Source organism: Citrus clementina, unplaced genomic scaffold (genome assembly GCF_000493195.1).
Source record: "Citrus clementina cultivar Clemenules unplaced genomic scaffold, Citrus_clementina_v1.0 scaffold_5, whole genome shotgun sequence".
NCBI lineage: Eukaryota > Viridiplantae > Streptophyta > Magnoliopsida > Sapindales > Rutaceae > Citrus > Citrus x clementina.
Genome location: NW_006262201.1, coordinates 20,450,094 through 20,458,781, shown reverse-complemented (window position 1 = coordinate 20,458,781; position 8,688 = coordinate 20,450,094). Strand labels below are relative to the sequence as shown.

Genomic DNA, 8,688 nt, shown 5'->3' with positions numbered 1-8,688 from the left:
GGAGGGTGTCATTAGTGTTAAAAATTGTACGTCTGTTAAGTGCAAAAATGTTATTTTGTGCTATTATAATTTATATTTGCAATTGTGTAACATATTGTGAATTTCTAATTATTTTTCTAAGTATTTGATTTTGTAAATTTTTTATGTTTATTAGTAAAAATAATAATTTCGTGAAATCTAAGGCTCCAAACAAATGTACGGATGTTAAATTTGGATTCCGGAAGTCCGAGACTTTTGTTTTAAATTTTTAAGTTTTTACCACGGTAAATGTGGTAATGGTGAAATTATAAATTTTTATCATGTTAGGTATAGTAATTGTTAGTGGAATGTGTTGGATGTGCTTGAGTGGATTAAGTTAAGTTTATGTTTTATTAGTATGACAAATATAAGGCTAAAATGTAATTAGTTTTATTTACTTGTATGGTATCGATTAACCATGTATTAAATAGAGGAGGGGGGAACACACCTCTCCACACATTCTCTTCTCTTCTTTCCCCTCAAATTCTTCTTCTTATCTCTCTTTGTAATATATTTTTAATTAGTAAAATTAGTTTTATTTCAATTTTCAAATTTCATTTTTTTTAATTATGTGCTTTTCAATTTTAATAATTTCCTTTATTTCAAAAATGTTTAGCTAAATATTCGTTGTTAGGGGAAGGTGAAACTCTTAGTAAAAATATGGTTTAATCAAATTCTATTTTTAATTTTATAAATTAAATTTTTTTCTATTTAATTTTATCCATATTTTATATTTTAAAATTTTGATTTATTGTAGACAAATATTGGAGTTTGGCACAATGAATTCTTAATATCTTAGTATAAAGTATGGTAAAATGGTATTTTGATTTATTGCAGACAAATTAAGTTTTGACACATTAAGTTCGTAATCCATAATAAAATAAATGGGAAAATAATTTTAATTTATACAATTAATCTTTTGGGAAATAAAATAAAAATAAAAAGAATTTGTTAAATTGTATTTATTACTGAAAGTGGATCTATAACCCTAACTAATTCAATTTCATAGTTTTTCTTAAATTAAATTGCATATTTTTAAATTTTATTTTTATTGTTTTTGATAAACTTAAATAAACAAATTAAATTATTTCTCTGATGATCGACGTCAGACTTACCGAGTTATAATATAAAAAGATACTCTTATACTTAGGAGTTAGAAATCACTTTTAAGTCGTGTCACTTTTCTTTTATTCTCTTGGCATTTAATAGGTTTGAGCATCCCTTTTTTATTTATCTCTTATTACATGTATGCTTTAACTTATTATATAATAATTAAAAATCTTGTTATAAATTAATTGCATGGACTGATCTTGACACTGTACATTAAAATTCATATAATGAATTTTTTTTCCAAACAATATAAATCTGAAAAATAACTTCGATAAGCTCTGCTTATTGAGCTTTTTTTGGGCTTTAAATTCAGCTATACTATTAAGGTTTCGTTTATTACAACTTTTCAAGTAGAGTTTATTTAAATAAATTTTTTATAAATAGAGTTTTTACTATAAAAAAATTTATTTGTTTCGTTGTCAATCAGAGGTTTTATTTTTATTTTTTTAAACTAATAAGAGGTTTTACTAAAACTTTATGAAATTACTTTAATAGATAAAGTTTTTAAAGTTATGCCATGAAAATAATAAAATAAAATAGTCAAATATGTAGATAATATTTTTGATATTTTAACATTTCAAAAAAATTAAAACCTTTACTCCCAAAATTCTAAAATTTGGGCTTGTGTTAGTAGGGGCAAAATATCTTATTTAAGTTTCAAAATCTCTATTAGAAAAACAATCAAGTAATAATAAAAATTATGGTAAGAGTTTATGAGATTAAATAAGCACTTAGGGTTATTAAATAAGTCATACCAAACAAGCACTTAGGCTCTGTTTGGTACAACCTATTGAATAGAGCTTATAAGAGTAGAGCTTTTGACAAAAAAATCATTGGGTGTTTGGTTATCACTTAAAAAACCTCTTTTGAACCAGTAGACTGTTTGGTTCTATAAAACTAAAAGTGCTTTTGTATAATTAAATTACCAAAAATGATATTATTCATAATTATATAACTTGAAACAAAATGTATCCAAGCTATCAATTAACAAGAAAAAAATCAATTCAATCATTTCTTCAATATTCAAAATTAGAAATTGCATCATTGATATATTCTACCAAACAAATAATACTATTCAAATTAAAATGATAATCAATAATATAACTGAAATGTTAACGGAACATGAGAAGTGTTGCAATTTGATCACGTTCTTGGTCCATTTCACGTACATTGAATGAATTTGTATTTTGTTCTTCATCGTTCTCTTCTCCCCGATTCTCATTTTCACTTGTTGGAAGCAATTCCTCATCATCATCAAAAGGTTGAAATTCTTGGTCATTATATGCATATTTTCTTATAAAATTGTGAAGAACCATTGAAGCAATCACAATTTTCACTTGCTTACTAAAAGGGTAACTAGGCATTTGGAGCAAAATTTTCCATCTACTTTTCCAAACACTAAAAATTCTCTCAATGGAGCATCTCAAGGAAGAGTGGGCATGATTAAATATTTCTTTTTTTTTTCCTCTTGGTTGACTTCCATGTTGATAATCTAGAAGATGATATCGCCACCTTTATAAGGATCTAAATAACCTGTTATGTGAGGATATCTAGCATCTACTAGGTAATACTGACCTACAAAATAGAAATTCTATAATTGAAAAAAATTAAACAAACTTATATAGAAATGTATCATAAATGATATTTTATAATTAACCTGTAGGTGGATGAGGAAAATGCAAATTCTCTACACATAACGCCTCTAAAAATATATGCGTATCATGGGCAGTGCCTTCCCATCCAGCCCATGCAAATGTAAAACACATATTAAAATCACATGCAGCCATCGCATTCTGGGTAGGAATCCCTTTTCTTCCAATATACGGTATTTACTTGACGTAGGCACTATAACTAGTATATGTTTCCCATTAATTGCCCTAATCCAATCTTTAAAATATGGCCAATATCGTTCATCATTCCTGATTTTTTTAGGAATTCATTTAAACTATGAGTCTGATGGTTTCAAAACATCAATGGCCATATGACAAACAACATCAAACATTATTCCAAACCACCTCAATATACTTTCACCTGAATGTTGAAATATTTCTTGAACCATTCTATTCCCAAATGCATGACCTAATGTAATAAAAAACATAGCTACTGACTCAATTATAGATATATTATTGCCTCTTTTAAGACCATATGATTCACTCAAAACTTGACATAATTTCATAAGTACATGTTTTTCCATTCTAAATTGTTGGTACATCTATTTTTATGTTCATTTAGCACCTCTAATACAAAAGAATGACCTGAATGATGGGATGTTCTACATCGTTCCTTTAAGCTATGCTTAATAAAATGATTGACATACAATGCAACTCCAGTTTGTACTATTTGTAACAATTTGTACTTAGCATCACTTTCATCAATGTAATTATGCGCACTATCATCGTCATTTTCTGAGAATTTCATATCTGCACACATATATATAACAAAAATTATCATTATTTGAAAATAAAAAAATAAAAAAAATCTAACACAACTCAAAACTAAATAAAATAAAAATATCCCAATTGGTTCAAAATAATATTCTTAATACAAGAACATAAATAAAATAAGCTAAAGCAAACAATAGTCTTGAATATAACAAGCCATAAAAAAAAAACTAGAAAGAGTCTTTCATGAACTTCAACCACTCAATTTGAACATCATGATTCTTGATTGCAACAAACATCTCTCTATTCTCCTTCTTAAGAAAAATTTTAGTGGCATTCAGATACAACTCACTTTTTATCTCAATTTCAGGCATATTATGTAACATTTTCGTTACTTCTGCAATGCTATAGCCATTTTCACTATTTCTTATAGCTATAGATGGTCTACTCTCTACTGCCTAACATAAGTGATCCAATTGTTTAGACAATCTAACTGTAGCTCCATCTCGCTTTCGAATTGGTAATTTTCTTTTCTTTCTATTATAATGTGTAAATGCTACAAGAGTACTATTATAAATGTCAGTCTCAATATTCTCTAATCCATCGAAATTATTTAGTTCAATATTGACTTTCTCTTCCTAAAAATATATATTATTATCTTCACCAGCATATTCATTGGATGGTCCACCCTCACCATCATTTGGTACAAAACCCATAGATGGCGCCCATGATCTTCCCCTATAGCTGCAACATCTTTAAACAAAATTTCTAGTTGGTCAACATTTCTCAAGCCTTTAGAATGAAATTTAATTGCTTCAGGTATCGCCTACAATAATGAAAAAGGATTATATGTTAAAAATATGTCTAAGTTACTCCCAAAATCATTTCCTATTACATTGAAAAATAAAAAGGTTAGAAATTTGCACCTTCAATTTTCTCTCCCACCATTCATCGCTAGTTGTAATTGTCAATTTTATAAGATCCTATCCTAAACTAGTTTCATTTCTCAGCAAGTTTGTCCAAAGTTGCCAATCGTTTTTTAGGATGTCCCACTTGTTTTTCAATTGTTTTAGTTCATAATCTCTGTCGGTCATTGAATAAAACTTAGCAGTAATATTTTTCCACCCAATCTTATTAAAGTGACCATTTGGTCAATTCCAAGCTAATGTTTCATTTACGCAAATCTTAACAAAAGCATCAATGGTAGCATCATCCCAATCTGTTTTTGATTTTTTTTCTCTTTTCTTTTGTAGCAGTTGCCATTCTAGACAAAGGATATCTAATATTATTATATAAAAAATAATGCACAAATAAAATAAAGATGAAATGAATTTCAAATATAAAATAAACATATTGAATATTATAATAAAAAGATTGGTCATTGGTTTTAAATACCTTTCAAGTGCATGATCAATTAATTATTTACAAAGAAATCATAACTAAAATCATATTATAGGTGAGGTGATATATAGACATGTGGTTATAGAAAATATGACATTATTTAGTGATTTCTTTACATGCAATGACTCACATGGAAAACATATATAGAAGGTAATGATCAATTAGTTACGAAATCCAAAGTAAAATTGTACCCACACATGAATTGGTAAAAGCATTAATCAATAATTGTTAGGAGTTAGTTTGGAAACTAAGACCCAATTTAAAATAAACATGAAACAGTACCACACATTGAATAATATAATAAACACAAACATATTGTCTTTAGATAATAAAGACAAACGGAACCAAAGATGAAAAAGTAGTAGGAAGGTTTGAATAATATAATAAAGACAAAGATGAAAAAGCAGCAGGAAGCATTACCTGACACACTCCTCACCACAAGTGACTATGAGTTTTCTCTCAAGTGTAAGGTTTGCAAAATTAAAGTGTCTGATATTTAGAAAAGAGAGAGAGAGAGAGAGTGAAGTGGCGGCAACAGTTTTTGAGTTTTATACATAATAGGGTATTATGTAATTAATGAAATATTTTAAGGATATTTTTGATATTACATATTTTTTGGAAAATCTCTCTAACCTTTACTCTCAAAAGCTCAAATTTTGTGCTTTTGTTAGTAGAGGTAATTAGCTTATTTAAGGCTAAAAAACTCTAATAAAAAAATAACCAAACACCAATTTTTTTTTTTAAAAAGTGCTTAAGGGATTAAATAAGCACTTATGACCATTAGATAAGTCATACCAAACAAACTCTTAGACTACTCTTTAGCGTTAAGATTTTTTTTTTCCATTTCCTTTCAATTGGACAAAAATATATTGGGCAACCGGATAAGTATAATTTTTTGGTAAAAGATTTTGTCTTGTATGATGTGTCTGGTATATTTTATTTGAGAATAAAATTAATGCAAAATTTTATTTCTATAAAATTTTTATGGTAATAACATATTATTGCCATATTCTTATACTTTCATAGAAATTAAAAAAAAAAGAGTAAATGATAATCTTGTATAAATTCATTTTACCTAAATTGAAGTGGTTTAAGCACAATTAACTATTATACTCACCAATTAACATAGTGAAATATTTGAATTTACAAAGAATTTTGATGAGTTGGTTTTATACAAACTTATTGAATGCTTCAAACTATAATTTGTTAGTCTACGAGTAATTTTGTTGCTTTTGATGTGTTTTGTATGCTATTTGCATTTGCATGTGTTTTAAGGATATATGACGGTACAAGTGTGTAATTGGGCATAAAAAGAGATCAAAATTAATGCAAGAAACACTTTTATCGTTGTGGCTCAGCTACAATCCCAGAATTTTGGTAGAAACTTGGCGCATGGCACTAGGATCTTCATCATTGTCGTGCTAGCTTGATATTGTGGCACATAATTGAGCTAGTATTGAGCAGTATAAAAGGAAAAGAAATCTAGGATAAGGGGGACTTTTGACTTGAAGATTTTGGTGATAGAAAGAATGGAAAACCAAGGTAGAAAAGAGATGAAAGAGCATGGTTCAATCGAGAAAGGGAGACACAAGGATTTAATCTTCTAAACTTGTTCTATTTCTCAACTCTATCATCATGTTTAAGACGGTTGTTAGGGTTTATTTTGTGTTTATCACGAACTAGACTTTTCATTCTAGGGCTATGATGCAACCATATTTTGAACATGTGAATTTTCATTTATTTCAATCATATTAAGGTTTATTCATTCACATTGTATTGAGTATTGCAGTATGTGTTCAATGCTAATGATTACTTGATCAACAAGTACATGATTACGTATTTGATTTGAGACTAAGAAGTGAGAATTGAATAAGCCATTGTATTGCAATGCCATGAGATTATCATAAGATAGAGATATTTATGAAACTTGTGTAGTTGTTAAGGAGTTCTTAATTCCAATAGGTTAGAATTTTCACAGAGATATGGAAAGTTTGCTCATTGGAATATTTTATTAACGCTTGAGATAGGTTACAATTACTTTAGAGAATTCTACTATCAATATAGGAATGAACAATAATTGATTGAAGTTGAGAATTTGCATGGGATTAATCTCGGTAAATCAGAAATGCTACAGTCTTAAATTATTAATTGTTTCAATTCTAGCTCTCGTTTTAACTAAGTCAAATTAAATTAAAGTTAGATTAATTTTGGTAATTAATACAGTAATCCTCATGGGAACAATACTCTACTTATCACTTTATTACTTGTTAAAGATACGTGCACTTGTGTTACGATTTCATACAACAGGTTTTAGCGTCGTTGCCGGGGATTTTCCTTGTTCATTAATATCGATACCAAATAACTTTAGTTTTAATTTGAATTCTAATTGTTTAGTAGTGTTCTTGTTTCTTATCTCTCAAGCATTAGGTGTATGAAATGAATTAGAGCCGATAATTTGATTTCTTTTTATTTGAAAATCGAGAGAACTTGTAGAAGAAATCGAAAAGGGAGAAGAGAAGTTGTCAGACGTCTTAACAACACTATGGCTAACCCTAGAGAAGAAGTTGTTGAGAACAATCAGTACTGCGTGAGTAACATTTGCCTATCACTAATCAAGGAATTTCTGGAATTCGATGCCCGACTATTGAAGTCGACAATTTTGAGATTAAGCCGAAAACCATTCAAATGGTGCAATAGTTACAATTTGCTGGCTTGCCTCATAGTGTTCCAAAGCTACACATTGCTAACTTCCTCGAAATATTTGACACTTTCAAGTATAACGATGTTCCTGATGATGTAGTTTAGCTGAGATTGTTCCCATTTTCTTTAAGGGACGGTGCTAAAAATTGGCTTAATTCATTGCCATCTAGATCTATTACTACTTGGGACTTGTTGGTGTAGAAGTTCTTGTCAAAATACTTTTCTCCTTAAAAAAATCTAAAATGAGGAGTGAAATCACTACTTTTACTCAACATGACATGGAGACTTTGTATGAAGCATAAGAATAATTTAGGGATTTATTGAGAAAATTCCCCCACCATGGGTGATTGACTTCAACTTCAAAGTTTCTATAATAAGATGACTAGTCCAACTAGAATTTTGGTCAATGCAGCTGCTGGAGAGTCTGTCACGGGAAAAACTTATAAGGCTAATTCTTATCAATGGCCAATAGAACATAATGCACTAAGAAGAGTTACAAGAGTTCATGAGGCGAATGCTTATACTGTTCTGATAGCCAAAGTGGATGCCTTAACTAAGCAGTTAGAAAGTATGTTAGATTTATGCTCCAGTGGTGTGCAAGTTATGTGGTGGGTCTCATGTTAGTGTTGATTGCCTAAAAGGAAACCTTTTTGCTCGTTTACGTTATGAACATGCTTAGTTTGTTAGAAATTATAACAGGCAGCAGAATAACTCTTACTCCGACAAATTCAATCCTAGATAGTGAAATCATCCTAATTTTTCATGGAGAAATAGTCAAAATGCAAGTTAGCCTGAGTCTAATTTTCAACCACAAGAGAAAAAATCTAGTCTAGAGGAGGTGATGACTTAACTAGCAACCTCTCTGAGCCAATTGGCAAATGCTCAAAGCCAGTTCAAGTTGATACCAAGGCAAATTTTCAAAATCAAGCAGCTTATATTCGAAGTTTAGAAGTTCAGATAAGTCAGCTAGCTAACATCTTTTCATAGAGATAACAAGGACATTTACCTAGCACATCTGAGGTAAATTTTAGAGGAGAAGGTAAGGAACACTAAAAAGCTATCATTTTAAAAGATGGTA

General features: G+C 29.1%; 1 non-coding gene across 1 annotated transcript; it reads right to left on the bottom strand.

Moving 5' to 3' along the window:
- Window positions 1-7,849: 7,849 nt before the first annotated feature.
- Window positions 7,850-7,955, bottom strand: LOC112098585. The gene has a single exon (XR_002905696.1). It is a non-coding gene; the product is annotated as a small nucleolar RNA R71 (small nucleolar RNA).
- Window positions 7,956-8,688: the final 733 nt, after the last annotated feature.